Genomic DNA, 14,939 nt, shown 5'->3' with positions numbered 1-14,939 from the left:
ATATGTGTATATGTATGTGCATGTGTTTATACGTGTATATGTATGTGTGTATACATGTATATGTGTATATGTATGTGTGTATACATGTATATGTATGTGTGTATACGTGTACATGTGTATCTGTATGTGTGTATACGTGTACATGCGTATCTGTATGTGTGTATACATGTATATGTGTATATGTATGTGTGTATACATGTATATGTGTATATGTATGTGTGTATACTGCTGTACATTCACTGTTATACACGCATGTGTGAAAGTCAGGATACAAAGGAGTTGATTCTTAGGCACCATCTACCCGCCCCGCCTTATTTTTGTTCCTTTTCTTTACTTTATTATTATTATTTTTTTGCAGACAGTATCATTGGGCCAGGTTGGAATCTAATTTAGCTGTGTACTTTTTGCCTACTTTCCCCAGGCCTGGGACTATAGATAAATACTGCCACACTGTACTTTCCTTTATTTCCATTTTGGGATAGGATCTCTTATTGGCCTAGAGCTTGACAGGCCTGCTAGGTGGTTTGGCTAGGCTGCTCCAGGTATCTGTGTGTGTGTGTTTGTCTGGCTCCCCAGATCAGATTACAAGTGTGAGCCACCACACCCTCTGCTGTCCTCTGGGTTCTGGTTATTAGGGTGCTGTCCTTATTTTGCAAGGATGTCACTTAATTCAACTGTCTTATCTCTAGACTTCATGTAAAATATTCTTATGAGAAAATATTAATTTATAGAATTTGTGCTGCTGTCTTCATACATGCACACATCCTCCTTTCAAAGGAGCTGAATCACTTTCCTCTTCCCGGCTAGGCCCTTTCTACTTTCATGCCTCTTTTTTTTCTTTTTTTTCCCCTTTTTTTTCTTTTTGCTAACCCAATGGTTTTATTAGTGTGGCCTTGACAATGGGTGAGGCTTTGTGCACATGAGCATAGGTGACTTGCCAGGGGCTATACCACTGGCAATGAGTTACCCCTGTCCATGACAAGGTGTTGCTGGGCCTAATCTCGTACAGACCCAGACTTCATCTGTGGCTGTTCTAGGTTTGTGGTCACACTGAGGAGGTGTAGAGAGTCACCCTCATCCCTTCCCCACTCCTTATGCAGCTCCCACTCTAAGCATCCGTTCTGTAGTTCACGTACCACAAATGCTGAGCCACAGAGACGCTCCATTCCTACCCAGAGTCCATGGCATATTCAGTCCAGAGTTCTTGCCTGCCGCGCCCTCAGGGGATCAGACACACAGAGGTGTGTGACAGGTACCCACTATTGCTGCACCCTCAGGGGATCAGGCACACAGAGGTGTGTGACAGGCACCCACTATTGCAATGTCAGTGAGTGTTCTCACAGAGCCTCAATCCTCCAACTTCTCCTCGCTCCTCCCGCCTGCAATTTGGTCTCTGCCTCCCAGTGGTCTTTGCCGTCTTTCCAGAAGGGGGCTGGCACCTTCATGGGGCAGCATGCACTTCCAATGCTTTCGTGTCCTTTATAGCTAGCTTCCTGCTTTCCAATCTCTTATCCCCAAATGTCTTTCTTCTTTGTCCAGAAGGAAGGAGGTGAGGAAGAGGTTGAGAACAATATCTTCCAAAATAACGTGGGCAGGCACAGGGAAAGACACAACGGCAATGGGACCCCTGCAGACCCTCCTTACTGTGGAAGGGAGGCATGCCTACCCCCCAAACACACTTATTTACAGTGCCATCCTCTATTCCCACTGGCTTGGGCTCTTGCTTTCTTGGTCTTTGCATCTTCTTTTCTCCTGTCCCTTGCATCATACCTGGTCCCTTTCCTCCCACCTCCTCCCGAAAAAGTGAATTTTAGTCTCCTTCCATCCTTACATATATAAGTATGTATAGCTGCATATATATATATATATATATATATATATATATATATATATATATGTGTGTGTGTGTGTGTGTGTGTGTGTGTGTGTGTGTGTGTCTGTGTGTGTATACACACATATATTTACATCTACATCTTTCATACTCTACACATTAGTCTCTGTCTTCCGTTGCTACTTGATATGTCCTGTAGGGTTCTCTTGTAGTCCCCAGACTGTAAGACTCATGAACTCTTGTCATTGTCTGACACCACAGTGGGGCGGAGCCCTAGTTTATTCAACTGTTCTTCACTACAGATGGAAGTCAGTATCTCCAGCGTACAGACGGCAGCACAGTGGATCAGCACACACTGGGGATGCGTCAGAGATGCTAGAAGAAAGATGCTAGAGTCAGAGATGTGGGTGATTCTCTTAGATTTCCAGTAGCAGCTCCCTTCTGCATATCCATCATTGAGGTGGGACAAGTCCCCTAAAGCAGGGGTTCTCAATCTGTGGGCCAGGACCCCTTTGGGGAGGCTCACATATTAGATATCCTGCATATCAGGTACTTACATTAAAATTCATAACAGTAACAAAATTATAGCTATGAAGTAGCAAGGAAATAATTTTATGGTTGGGGGTCACCACAGCATGGAGACTATATTTAAAGGGTCACAGTGTTAGGACAGTTGAGAAGCACTGCCCTAAAGCCTTCCTGAGAGGGATCAGAAAGCCCCAGACACTGATCCGGGGTCTCCCTGGGCTTCCTTTGCCCTGCTCATGGTGGTCCTTTGGGGTACAGTAGGGACGTATGAATGGGACCTATAACTACCCATCTGAGCACGTGGCCCATACCCTTCCCCTGTGTCTATCATACAATGATAGAAAGTAAAGGATTTGCTGTCTGTCTCTGTGGGGCTCTGGAGCTATTTGGCAGGAGCCAGGCCAGACTCTTCACACAAGATTGCATGTCCCTTTGTCGCTGTGGAGGCATAGAGTGGGCCTTTCCAAGGATCTGGAGCCTAATGTACTTGTAGCTTTTGTACCTGGATATCGCTGGAAGCCATGGAAGAAATCAAATGGTTGGAGCAAGAATCCTGCAGAGTTCCCTGGTACAGCCATGTTGAGGGCATCTTCAGATTGGAGGCTGTGTGGCTATTGTCACCCAGGCCACCAGGTCCTATGGCAGAAACATGGGCCTCAGTGGGCAGGGCAGTGCTGGATACTGGCTGCCCAAGGAGTCTTGGTCTATAAACTTCCTAAGATTTTCTCAGCCCCATTGAAAAGGAGGTGGGCCCATCTGTCCTGACCTCTGAACTTGCCCTCCACCCAGCAGCCACAATTCTGGGACTAGGGAAAGCTCCAGTCATTGATGAGTGACAAGACCAAAGGTAGGCAAAGGGGACTGGATCAGTACCTTGTCTTCAATGTTTTCATTGTTGTGAATGAAGTCCTCAAAGACCATCGGGTAAGCCCAATGGTGGTTCTGGTTGTAAAGGCTACTGTGGAACCGCTCAGATTCCTGGTACTTGGTCACTGCCAGCTGGTACTTGCAGGCAGAGAAGAATCCAAGGAGCTCCAGAAATAGAGTCTGCCTCTGATTCGCTCCGTAGAAACACCCTCAGAGCCAAGGATAGAGAAACGAGTGACCATCTCCTAGGAACCCAAGAGACTGGCCATCTCCACCTGTCAGTCAGGATTCCTGTGAGCTCCCCTCCTGCAGGGCATTAGTGGGCAGAGCCAGAGGCCAACACAAACATGGCCTTGTGGATGAGGCACCGAGGGAGCTCCTGGCCTTCCTCACCAGTTTGCCTGAGACCCCTCACCTGGGCCACACGAAAGCTGGTGAGTTCTGCCAGCCTGGGGGCAGCAGCTGCTCAGCCATGGAGGGGACATGTAGGCAGTAGCTGTGACTGTGACCCAACACTCTCTTCCCAGCGTGGCTAAAAAGCGGGTACTTGGGCAGAGTCTGCCCGAAGTGGAAGGCTGCCTGGCGCTCCCGGGAGTACTGGGTCTTGTCGAGGATGGGTTGGACCTGCTGGCTTCTCTGGCTCCAGGGATTGGGGATGTTTTCCAGTCTCATCTTCAGGGTCTGGAAACTGTTCTTGGTGCCTGCATTGTGAAAGGCAGATGAGTCAAGGGCTAGGATAGAAGCTGCCTCTTTCTTACATGCTCTCCCTGCTAACCCACATCCACGGCAGCCCATAGGAAGAAGGGGCGCTAGGGGCAGGCACTGGGATACACTATAGGAAGAAGGGAGGCCAAGCCCTCTCATAACAGGTGGGCTAGGGGACAGCTCCAGGGCCAGTCATGGCCGCCGTGTCAGAAGGGTGACCTTAGCCTGTTTTCTAGAGCTCCGGTCTGCTTCCTATGGTCTTAACCTTGTAGACATGGTAGCCTATGTTTCTCAGGCCTGAGGACTGTTGGTGTACTCTGGGATGGAGGGCCAAGTAGGCCTGAGAGGGTGGCATCTACCCATCTGGTTCTGGTAGCCATCTTGGAGACATTGTTCTGTTATAGGATTTGATGTCAAGTATCACAGCTGTGCCATGCCTCGGTGGTGACATCATTTCTCTGAGACACACTGCAAAACCAGGTGGCACTGTAGTCATCTCTTGGTGTTGGGAAGTAGCATTTCTTACCCTTCATGGTATGTCTTCCCCCAACTCAGACCCAACAAGGGGAATCCACACCCCAAATTTAGGGGTGCAGCGATGTCTCTTTATGTATGTAGGCTTATTTTATACTATAGAGCCGTATCCCACTCTCTTGTTATGAAGTTATTGGGAATATGAAGTACCTGGGTGGGTTTGGCCTCAAGTCCTACCTGCCACATTCAGGTCAATGCGGTAATGCGCTATGTGGGCGTGGACGTTCCCAAGTGGGTGGGCGTGCAGGTGACTGCTGTAGACCAGCCCCTCAGGGGTGTGGAAAGCGGCATGAACATAGCCAGTGGCGTGCATCTTGCCCCCCATTATGCCACTGGGGTGGAAGATGAAGTCCCAGAGGTAATCATGACTGTGGATTGTCGATGTTGTCCTTAGAACCAGCGTAGGCCCATTCAGCCTGGCAGAGGAACTGAAGCTATATCTAAAGTTGGAGTTAAAGCGCTGCCCAAGGGGAGCTCCCGCGGGCATCTCAAAGATGCAGAGGGCTCGTTGATAGAGGACAGGGTGGTCACTGTCATAGTAGTGGATGGCGTCCGGAAGGTAGCTGTGTCGGGACAGTCAATGCCTGGAGTTAACTGGCGAGTGATGCCTCCGAGGCCCCAGCCCACATCCATGTACTTGGTCTCCCTGCCTTCAGCTGTTTGTCCTCTATACAGTGCCATAACCTCTCGCACGCCAATTTCATAGGCAATGCGCTCACCCCCGAAGTACACATTAAAGAGTTGAAGCCCATAAGAGGAGTGTAGCTTGAAGAAGAACCTCCAGTCTCCATAGAGCACAGTGTTGTGTTTTAGGCTATATCGGGGGAATACTGGACTGGATCGCTTGAGGGCCACCCTTGCTGGTGGGGAACTCAGCACTGGGCTGGAACACTCGAGGGCCACCCTTGTTGATGGGCACGGGGAACTCAGCTCTGGGCTGGAACACTCGAGGGCCATCCTTGATGGTGGGCATGGGGAACTGAGCTCTGGGCTGGAACACTTGAGGGCCACCCTTGCTGGTGGGCATGGGGAACTCAGCACTGTACTGGAACACTTGAGGGCCACCCTTGCTGGTGAGCACAGAGAATTCAGCACGGGACTGGAACATTCGAGGGCCACCCTTGCTGATGGGGAACTCAGCACTGGACTGGAACGCTCGAGGGCCACCCTTGCTGATGGGGAACTCAGCACTGGGCCTGTAGGTTGAGTGCTGTGCTGACTGTTGTGTAATCTTGGGCAATGGATCCTCAAGATCCACTGTGTCCACTTCTCCATTTGCGTATTTCTGAGCCAGTTCCTCTGGGCTGCTGTAGAACTTGCCATTATACCAGAGCTGCTTCACTCTCCAGTCCTGGACGTCTGTGCTCCCGTGATCCACAAGGATCTCTAGCCCCGTGGGCTGCAGGAAGTAGCCATTCACCAAGCGTTGCAAGAGAAATCAGCTACGGCGCTTTCTGAATGTCATAGCGCGAGGGGCAACATTGGTGAAGGTCAGACAGCCGCCGTCACAGTCGTGTAGTGTAAAGCCAGTGGTATCAAAGAAGAGCTCTTGTAAAGGCCTGGTGGCTATCTTCCGAGTATGGAGGAGGAGGGCAGACTCTACTCTGGACACGGGTTGAGATGCCCGCGACAGCTCCTGGCCTCCCTTGAGGCTCAGTTTTCACATGTACGTGGGCTGTTCAACCGACCGGCCCCACAGCATACTCTGTGACATTGGGATACTCCTTGGGCGCCAAAGTAGATGAGAACACGGGCTTCCCGTAAAGGAGGAATGGCTCCATTGTCTAAAAAATCCAGTACCTCATACTTCTTGGGCACCAGCATCTCAATGAGGAACACAGAGTTCTTAGCCAAAGTCAGTACTTTGGATGACTGCAGCTCCAACTCCCTCCTGCTCATCAGGAAGTTGTGCCTGCATTCCAGCTCGTGAGCACTCAAGTCCCATAAGGCCTGGGGCTTGGCATTCTGTGCCCACCTGGAATGCCTTGCCATGGACATCTGTAACAAGTTGGTAGTCATCCAGGCCAGAGCCAAGTTCCTTCCTAGCAGGTTCATGGCTGAAACACAGCTGAGGAGAGAGCTAAGGCCTCAGAGCACCTCGTTCTTAGGTGAACTTCTTCCCTTTATCCGGATGAAGCCAGAGCTGTTCTCAGTGCAGTCCAGGCCTCTCTGTGCATATAGTTGTTTCCTCCCTCATTTTCAAGTCTCTTATACTCTCTCTTATCGAGATAATGCTCTCCTATCAGCGCTGTCTCTGTGGGGTTGTGTTTATCAGCCAGGGACACAGTGAACCACAGCAGCAGAGTCCTGGTCCTCACTGGCTACAAAGTACTTCTGTCCTGGAAGGGTCTCCAATTGTGCTGACAGCAAAACTGCCCTTTTAAAACAAATTACCTTTTAATCAGGATGCATTTTAAAATTCAGCGTGGCTGTTCAAAGTGCAGGTTCTGGGCTCTAGCTGTCTGGGATCAAGCCCTAGGAAATCACAACACTGAGAACTACCATGTGACCTTGACCATTTTGTCAAACACTCTGGGCTTCCTTTGTCTTCAGTTGTGAAGTAGAAATGATAGCAGCTGCACGCATGTCCCCAAGGCTGTGGGGAGAAAGAAGATAGTAAATCTGAGTGCGTGGAGCAGCAGAAGCCTTCTGGAACACATGGCATGTTGGCCATGCTTCTCTTTAAAGGGAGCCCTGATGATAGTCTGGACCTCACGACAGGAGGTTCTGAGCCCTGCAGACTGGCTGGGCTGAGTCTAGGCTGTGAAGCAAGGACAGGGAGAGTTCTGCCCTGCTCAGCTTTCCCCGTTTTCAAGGTGGGGTAGTTGAGGTTATTTGACCTAGGGTTACCCAGGTCATCCCAAGTACTAAGTCAGGGTGTGCCTTCCACCCCTTCCATCGGGGAAGGCATGGTTAGAGTTTTTACTGTTCAACAAAGTCCCCCAAACAACAGAAATCTACTATGTAGTGCAGAGTGAAGGATGTCTTGCCATGCCGGCTGTCATGCCGTTCCTTGTACTTGTGGTTGACGTGGGCTGTCCAGTCATGTTGTATGTAGAACGCATGGAGCCTTTGTCTCTTGTGTGTATGCCGTTACTGCTACCAGCCCTGGTTTTTCCAGATCCTAACCTGATTTGGATGCTGCTGAGGCCCCAGAAAGCTCTTTCCTGTATACCTATCTACACAGAAGCGACCTCAACCTGTCCTTGACTCCACATGACTCTTTCTGACCATGCAACCCTACTCAGTGGTTCCTCTGGGTCTCTGGTTGTATCCCCTCTCCTGCAGGCTTTTGAAGCCCAGAGGCCTGGGCTATGGCTTGGTCCTCAGGGTAGATGGGAGGATTCTGGAAGATCCTTGCTGTAGCAGGTTAACTGCCTTTAGTTTCTCTAATTGACAGAAATCTGGAGAAAACTCTCTCCTGTTGAGACAGAGGCACAGAAAGAGGCTCAGAGTTCCATGCTGCTGTGTGTTCTCTACCAGCATGGGGCACAGGGGTTGCCACCCGGGGGGATTTCACCTAAAAAGGTCTTGCAGGATAGGAATTCAGCAAAGGGAAGTATAGACACTCACCAGGAACACGAGGGAGGACCTGGACCACAGGAACTGGGCATCATGGACGCTTTGTGTTTTCTGTTTAGAACTGTTTTGTGTTGTATGAACCTATCATACATGTCAGGAAAAGCCTATATTCCCAGTTTAATTGGGGGTTCTTCCTTCCAGATAAGCTTTCTCATTTAACTCTCTATGCCAAGTTTATGCCCTATCCCCCTCCCTCCCTCCCTCCCTCCCTCCCTCCCTCTCTCTCTTTCTTTCTTTCTTTCTTTCTTTCTTTCTTTCTTTCTTTCTTGGCAGGGTTTCTCTGTGTTACAGCCCTGGCTGTCCTGAAACTAGCTCTTGTAGACCAGGCTGGCCTCAAACTCACAGAGATCCACCTGTCTCTGCTTTCTAAGTGCTGGAATTAAAGGCGTGTGCCACCACCACCTGGCCCACCCTATACCATTTCAAAATTAGTTAAAACCCTACCCTATCAAGGAACTGCCTGTGCTGACCTTGGACCTGACTCTGTCCATGTCTCACTCACTGCCCCTCAAGACTTAGGTCTTTAGTCTGCAGAGAATGAGATCTCCTGACTGTGAAAGGTGTGTGCTGCACCTGCCTCATTGCCTGTGAGCTGCTGGGCTGCTGGGAGTCTCAGCATTCTGTCCCTGTGTCTGCTGGCTCTGGTGCTCACTGTCAAGGCTGATCTGGAGTCTTTTGTACTCTCCTAGCCTCCTACCTATGGGAGACCATGCTTGTTTGAATTCTTGGAAATAGTTCACCCTGAGGACTTCCCTATGCTGCTCTGGTTCTTGTGGGAAAGTTCAGAGAACCCATATTACCTTATGCTTTGATGGCTCAGTCTGACAGGAGTGGATGAGATAAGAGGCTTCTGGGTGAACTCAGAACCAGGGGAGGCCATGAGCTTCACTGTGAGACTACTATCTATCTCTGGAAAGATTTTTTTCATTTAAAACTATATTTCATTTCTTTATGTTTTTCTCTCTCTTTTATGTGTACATATGGCACATGTAGGCACTGGGGCATTTGTACTTTCTGTGTGTCTGAAGAGGTCAGAGGACAAGCTCAGGTGTGGTTCCCAAGCTCTCTTCTCTCCTCTTCTCTTCTCTTCTCTTCTCTTCTCTTCTCTTCTCTTCTCTTCTCTTCTCTTCTCTTCTCTCCTCTCCTCTCCTCTCCTCTCCTCTCCTCTCCTCTTCTCTTCTTCTCTTTTCTTTCCCCTCTCTCTGTCTCTCTCTGTCTGTCTCTCTCTGTCTGTCTCTCTCTCTCTCTCTCTCTCTCTCTCTCTCTCTCTTCCTTCCTTTCTGTTTTCTGCTTTTTGAGTCATTGTCTCACATAACCCTGACTGGTCTTACATTTGCTATCTTGTTCAGGGTGGATCCTATGCCCGATACTGTTAACTGGGTCAAATCCCCATGGCTGGCTAGGTCATAGGCCCTAGTGAGAAACCTGTTCTGTTAAATAGACATAGTCCCCTAAGTTCATATCTTTATATCACAGATTAGTGCATCTCTCACGTCTCATCAGAGAAACTTCTTTCTGCATTTGATGGTGATTAATACAGACCCACACCTGTCAACATGAAGCTATTAAGAGACCATGAAATGGACATCTATATTACATTTCCTCACTATAAGTGATGAACCATTTGGAAGAGGGAGCAGAAAGATTGTAAGAACTAAAGGAGTAGCTGCCTTCAGAGAAATAGTATTTGCTGGGCATGATGGGACCATGGAACACATGAACTCACATCAGCTGTTCATGTATGCACAAGACATGCTCAAAATCAAGCCAGCCCAAATCCTAGCATGGATAGGGGAGGGCTCAGGAAATCTCACCACTGCCCGAGGAACTATTGGTAACTGATGCCTGCTGGGGAAGGGAGACCCAGTTTTCTTCAGGAAAGTGGGCCCTGAGAGGCTACCAATGCTCCAGTAGAGGATCCCACTCTCAGGCACACACAAGGAGAACTAAGGGGGCCCAGTAAGTGTTAAAAACAAAGGGCACATGAAGAAGAAAGAGTAGTGGTATGGGGCAAAGACTTGGAGGGAAGTAGATTTGATTTAAAAACATCATATATGCACAAACATATATTTTTGGTAAATATATTATATAAATACATAATATAATTTATATACAAATTAATATAAAATAATATACATAATATTTAAATTTATGTTCCTCTCTAACTCCTGTACACCCCTTTCCACTCTATAACTGGCGTTTTCTACTTTTTTATCTTTTTGTTTTAGTGACCCAGTAAGTTTTGTTATGGTTGCTTGCATAGGAGATGGAGGATACACCACTGAAGAAAATTTCTCTTTCTCTTATTGTCAGGGATGTTGGATCCCAATGAGGTCCTCCCTCCTTCCATGACAGGGTATCAATGGGCTAGATCCCATAAAGACCGAGACTTCATGTCTTAGTTTGAGACAGAGCTCACTATGTAACCCTAACTAGTTTGGAACTTGTTATATTGATCTAGCTAGCCATGAACTCACAGGAATATGCTTGCTTTTGCCTCTCAAATATTGGGATTAAAAGCATGCAGCACCATACCCAACTCAGGATTCTTGTTTTTAAAAATTTGTTTATTTGTTCACAATTTCCCATCTCTGTAAAATCTCCTTTAACCATCCCCCCCATTAACCTCTCCTATGGTATCACCTCCAGCTAAGTGACTTTCTCCTCCCAACAAAGCTCTTCCTTACTTTCGTGTCTTTTTCTTGTAGCTCACTGGGTTGGTGAGGTTGCTTGCACAAGCACATTTGATGGCTATGTACTTGACAGGGTAATTATCCGTGGCTCCATCGCTGAAGGTGGAGCTCCAGCAACCATGAACTTCCCCAGGGAAGAATGGGCCGTAGGACTCACTCTTCCTCCCATGCTGCTGGGTCTGTACACGTAAGTTTTCAGAGGAGTTTTAGCATCATAGCTGTTTGAGGAGGAGGAATTAGAGAGCTACTCCATGTCTCTGACCCTTTTCCCGAGCCTCCCCACTATCAGCATCCACCAGGATGGCCCACGTGTGACAGCTGCTGAGCTATAGAGACACACCATTGCCACCCCAAACCCATCATGTACGCCTGCCGTACACTAGTGAACCCCGGCAGATGTATAATGACAGGTACCAGCCGTCACAGGGTTGGGGAGTGTCCTCTCCCTCCTGCAGTCATGCCTCTGCCAACCACTGATTGTCGCAGCCATTCTAGATAGCACAGAAGGGAGCGTGTTTTCCCCGTGTCTCCATGTCTTTCACGGCTGACTTCCCCCTTTGCAATCTCTTATCTCCAAATGTCATTTGCTTTGCCCAGGAGGAAGAAGATGACCACGATTAGTTTAGAACCCTCTCATCTGATGTAAGTGGGTGGCAAGGGGAGGGACATGGTGGCAAAGGAGCCGTAGGGTAAGGGAGAACTTAGCAGGCAGTGACTCTCCTGCTTCAGGTCAGAGACATGTCCACTCCCTGAAACCTACCTCCTGGCAGGTCTGTCTGTGCCCTCAGAATGCCCAGGAGTGACCTTCTTGTTCCTTTGTTCTTCCGGTTTTCTTGCAGCCCCCTTGGTGTCTTATTCCATGGGCCCATGAGCAATTCTCTGACTGACTCTGCCCCCGGTCAGCAAGAATAACTGAGTCTCCACTGCACGCACAGCACCACTGGTCAGTTGGGAAAAGACAGGGTAAAGGCAGGGGTGGCTTTTGGTCAAGCTATCCATTATGTAGCTGGAGTGGCAACACACATATGCATGCATGCATTCATGCACACACAAGTAGTTGCACACATACAACTTCTTTAGGTATACCGTCATTAAGGTGGGAAAATTTACCTACAGCCTCCATGAGAGGGACCTGAACCCCTCAGACAGTGAAAAATTCAGTGTCTCATTTGGCTTGCCTTGCCCTGGACATGGAGGTCTTTGGGGGTACACTAGAAAACCATAAATCCATCGCACAACCGCTCATCTTAGTATATGGCCCATGTCTTCTGCAGATCTAGGAAACAGCACACGTGGTAGGAGCTGAAGGGTTAACTGTCTGCCCTGGTGGGGCTCTGAGCCTATTAGATAGTGGATGGGGCAAGACACTTGACCCAGGGCTGTAGGTCCTATGGAGGTTGAAAGGGGAAGGCATCAGGCAGACGTTGTATCCAAGGGTGATAGAGAAGATTTTGAAAGGCTGGAGCAAGAAGCTTATGGAGTTTCCAGTGAGGCCATGTTGGGGACAACCTCAGTAGGAAGAAGCCCACTGTCAGTCAGGCCTCCAAATCCTATGAGACAAACAAGGGCTTTAGTGGGCAAGGAAGTTCTGACTACCAAGAACACTATGGCTGGGACATTGTTAGTTATGTCTGCAAATTTCTCCAGGTGACCTCAGCCCCATTGAAAAGAGGTTGGCTTATCTTTAACGACCTATGAACTTGCCCTCCACACACAGGCCATACTCCTAAGACCAGGGACAGGTTAAGTTAGAGGGTAATGATGAGTCCAGAGGAGAGAAGGGAGGGGCCTGTCTGGTACCCGGTCTTCAATCCTCTCATCGTTCTGAAGGAAATCCTCACAGACCATGGGGGGATCCCCAGGGGTGGTTCTGATTGTAGATGCTGGTGTATGGGGTGGTGTGCACTTAGCTGGAGGTGTTGTATTTTGATCATGACATTAGTGCACAAAATGAAATCCCAGATGTAATAAAAATTGTAGACTACTAAAGTTGTCTTCAGTGTACGAAATGTATCCATTCAGTTCCTCATATGAGCTGAATTTGCCTGTAAAGTTGGTGTTAAAAATGGGCTTAGCAGGTACCCTTATGGCCTTCTCAAAGATGAAGATGAACTATTGATAATGGACAAGGCTACCAGTGTCATAGTAGTGGGTGGACTCTAGGAAGGTGGCTGTCTTGGGACAGTTGATGGCAGGGAAGCTAACTCACAGGTGACACTTCCCAGGCCCCTGCACATGTCTGTGGTCTTGTTCAGATCTCCTGCAGGTGTGTCTACACTATGCACAGCCATAGCCTCTTGAACACTGACCTCGGAGGCCATATGCTCATTCCCAAGGAGAGAAGTTCCAGCCTTGGTAGATCCTAGTGTTGTCTCCTAGACTGTATCAGGGACCATTGCCTTGCCCCACAAGGGGCCAGACTTGTTGAGGTGCCTTGGGGATTCTCCACCAAGCTTGTTAAAAATTCACGGCTTCTCTGAGCTCTTGGACAGTGGGTCCTCAAGGGCCACCATGTCCACTTCTCCATCTGTATATTTCTGAGCCAGTTCCTCTGGGCTATTGTAGAGCTTGTCATTATACCAGAGCTACTCCACTCTCCAGTCCTGGACATGAGTGCTCCCGTGATCCATATGGCTCTCGAACCCCATGGACTGCAGTAGGTGGTCGTTCACAATGTGCTGCAAGAGAAACCAGGTGGCCCGACATTTAGACTCCACATTGTGGGGGGCCACCGGGGAGAAGGTCAGGCACTACCCAGTGCAGTCCTCTAGTGAGAAGTTAGTGGTGCCAAATATGAATGAAAGCAAGGCTGTGGTGACCTCCTTGATTCCGTGCTAGGGAGACTATACTCTGCTTTGAACATGGGTCTGTGTGCCCAATATTCTTGCTTCACTGGCCTGGGGGACAATTCTTTTATGCAGAAGGACCGTGGCAGGGGCCCTAAAAATCAATGACATTAGGGCTCTCCTGGGCACCAGTGAATCTGACAACATGGGCTTCTTGCACAGAACATCTTGTTCCTTCATCCAGAAACTCTAGGACATCCTTCTTCTTGGGCAGCAGTGCTTCAATGAGGAACACAGAGTTCTTGTCTAAGGCCTGTGTGCCCGACGGCTGCAGCTCCAGCTCTGGCCTGCTCATCAGGAAGCCATGCACAGCTTCTATCTCCTGGGTGCTCAGGTCTGCAAACACCTGAGCCTTGTCATTCAGCATCCAGATAGGGTTCTCTGCCATGGCCATCTGTAGAACCAAGATGATGGCCATGCAGCTCCTTTGTGCCAGCCCCATGGCTCAGGAACTCAGCAGAAGAGAGGAGAGAACGTGGGTATTTCTCTCTCTATGCCAGCACTCAGAGCTCACTGTCTCTAAGCCCCACCTCCCAACTGTGCTTCCTCCCTTACCCAGCTGAAGCCGGCGTTGGGGTCTCTGGGTCCTGGATCAGTTCACAGTGCTGTTCAGGCCTCTGTGTGCATCCTCCTCTTTCCTCCATCGTCTGAAAACCTCCTATATTCTTTCGTATCTGGACATCTCCCATTGCTTCCTCCCTTTTTAGTTTTCTAACAACTGGAAAACTTTCATGATGTAGTGGTACCACAAGTAATAGTAACCCAAGGATAGCCCAACTGATTCTGTCCTAGTGGGGCTCAGGACTTTAGAGACAGCAAAATTCCTTTCTAATGCAGCAAATTACCTTTTATGGCAAGGCATGCTGAAATTCAGGCTAATGTTTGAAGTATAAGAAGGGAGAGTAATACAGAAGAATGAAGGAGACATAAGGATGTTTGAAAAGGGAAATATTTTATATGGTTATTGAAACTACGCTTTATATATTATGTTATATTTTATATAGATATTATATAGTATATAAATGGGGTTATGTCACCTGAGGTGATATTGCTTCCCCAATAATAATATCACATGAACAAAAATTCTAGTGTAGGGACAGTGTGCTAGCTGGGTTTTTTTTTTTTTTTTTTTGTCAATTTGACATAAGCTAGAGCTGTGCGGAAAGAGGAATCTTAGTTGAGAAAAATGCCTCCATCAAATTTCCTGTAGGTAAGTCTATAGGGCATTTTCTTTATTAATGAGTAATGTCAGAGGGCTCAGCTTACAGGGATGGTGCAACCTGTAGACAGATGGCCATGGCTGTGTAAGAGAGTAGTCTGAGCAAACCAGGAAGCAGCATTCTTCCATGGCCT

General features: G+C 48.4%; 1 pseudogene; it reads right to left on the bottom strand.

The window, feature by feature from the left end:
• The window catches only part of LOC121439936, a 36,169-nt pseudogene extending 22,141 nt beyond the window's left edge, over positions 1-14,028 (bottom strand).
• Positions 14,029-14,939: the final 911 nt, after the last annotated feature.

This window comes from Microtus oregoni, unplaced genomic scaffold (assembly GCF_018167655.1).
Source record: "Microtus oregoni isolate MIOR12 unplaced genomic scaffold, Mior012 000064F_ref0000363, whole genome shotgun sequence".
Lineage (NCBI taxonomy): Eukaryota > Metazoa > Chordata > Mammalia > Rodentia > Cricetidae > Microtus > Microtus oregoni.
This window is presented reverse-complemented; position numbering and strand designations above follow the sequence as displayed.